Here is a 2,018-nt window from a genome sequence, read left to right on the forward strand (position 1 = left end):
AGCACCCTGCTATAGTGCAAGGTGTCCCTGCCTGTGGCAGGGGGTTGGGACTGGATGAGCTTTGAGGTCCCTTCCAACACAAACCATTCTGTGATTCTGTTTCTCATCTTTGCTCTTCAGACTGGACTGGGCTCTCAAACACCCAAGTCATCCTGCCCAGGGGACAGTGGGAGGTGGTTCCATGTGGATGCTGCAGTGGGTTGGAACTAGATGAGCTTTAAGGTCCCTTCCAAACCAAACCATGCCATGGTTCTATGATCTCCCTCCTGCCTCTCTCTGTTTTGCTCTGCCATGTTAAAAACACATCTGCCTCTGCATTGCTGCTCTCACTTGACGAACCTGCTCTGGTTTGCTCAGGGACCTGCACTGTCCTTCAGTGCAACGTGCAGGGCCCCACGCTCCCATGCCTGTCCCCTCTGCTCCCCAAGCCCACTGGCCAGCTCGTTACACCTCCTCCAAGAAGCAAAGATCCAAACGCAGGCAGGGAATGTCAGCAGCAGGCTTGGGGGTCCCCAAGCACCACTGAGGGTGGGATTCAAACCCACACATGCAGAACACAGTGGATTAGCAGTACATCTCCTTCACCATTCAGCCACCTCATCCCCTCCTTCAGACCTTTCTTTTGGGGATATTTCCCCCTTTTCTGACCAAAAGCCACAAACCTGTGTCTGGCTCTTCAGAGTGCCTTCTGGAGAGCCTGGCTGGGCACGCAGAGCCCTGGCAGCACATTCGACTGGCCCTCCCCATGTTCCCTTCTGTCCCTGCGTTCAGAGGGTGGCAAAGGATGAGGTGGCAGTTATTTTTGCCATAAAAGAGTGTGCCCCAGGCTCTGTTACTTGTTACAGGTCTCCATCAGCCCCACACCACCACCCCAACCTGTGTCCAGAGGGTTTTCTTGCATAATTCAGTTATGCAAATGAATGGGGAACATGTTGGAGGTCCAGCTAGCATAGGAGGTACCTGTTTATTTCCCAGATCCCCTGGGTTTGGAGATGGTTTGGGTTAACTGTGAGCTCCTTCCCCACAGGTGGGGGTTGCCTGGCACAGAGGAATAGGGGACACCGCTGCAAAGACCCACAGCAATGCCCCCAGCTTGGGGCAGGGAGGAAAAGCAGCCCCTCGGCCAGGCACCACTGGGAGTCAAACCCAGGATCTCCTGTTTACTAGGCAGGCGCTTTAGCCAGCTGAGCCATGGCACCCACCTGCTATATGCCATGGGGTGCCCCAGTGCCATGGGGTGCACATCACACCCCAACCCACACCGCTGCCCCAGGCCCTGGATCCCAAACCCTTCTCTATCTCTGCTGGGAGTACCCCCAGTGCTGACTCAGGCACAGGGAGCCCAACACATCCCCTAGCAGCCCCAGCTGGGTTTTGGGGTCCCAGCCTCTGCAGGGACCTGCTGTCGCCCTCCCTTTCCCCATGAGTGCCCAAAGCCATCCCAGACAATCTCAGTGTGGCCTCTGAGGGCTCAGGCAACCCCAAAGGCTGAATTTTTTTGAGATATGCATGAGACACAGCAAGGAGAGAGCGACCTAGAGTAGATCCTCAGTGCAGCGGATGCTGGAGCACCCATGCTCACCCAGCTCCATCTATCTGGCCTGACCCCAGCACTGGATAGAGGACATGGGAAGGGGACAGAGACCTCCTCAGCCATTGCTACCTAGCGGGAAGGCTGAAAAGCCAAGGATGAAACATGGCCTGCAGCACCCTTCACCTATGCCAGTGGACAAATGGGACCCTCCACTGGGGAGGACCCCAACCCCAGCACCTGCAGCTCCGTGCTCTCCTTTACAGGTGCATGGCAGGACAGGGGCAGGGTCCATGTGCTCCACTGAGCCAAAGCTGTGCATGTTGGTTCTCTGGTTCAGGGGTGTGAGTGCCTTGTAGAGGGGGAGAGTTCCAGGGTTCAATAAGCCCTGCTTTTGGGCACAGACAGCAAAAGGAGGTGGAGATGCTGGGGGTTGAACCCAGGGCCTCTTACATGCAAAGCAAGTGCTCTCCCGCTGAGCTACATC

The 2,018-nt window shown here is 56.3% G+C and overlaps 1 non-coding gene across 1 annotated transcript; it reads right to left on the reverse strand.

The window, feature by feature from the left end:
* Positions 1-1,125: 1,125 nt before the first annotated feature.
* On the reverse strand, positions 1,126-1,199 carry TRNAT-AGU. The gene has a single exon. It is a non-coding gene; the product is annotated as a tRNA-Thr (tRNA).
* Between the last annotated feature and the right edge of the window lie 819 nt (positions 1,200-2,018).

Source organism: Nestor notabilis, unplaced genomic scaffold (genome assembly GCF_000696875.1).
Source record: "Nestor notabilis isolate BGI_N333 unplaced genomic scaffold, ASM69687v1 scaffold24939, whole genome shotgun sequence".
Classification (NCBI taxonomy): domain Eukaryota; kingdom Metazoa; phylum Chordata; class Aves; order Psittaciformes; family Psittacidae; genus Nestor; species Nestor notabilis.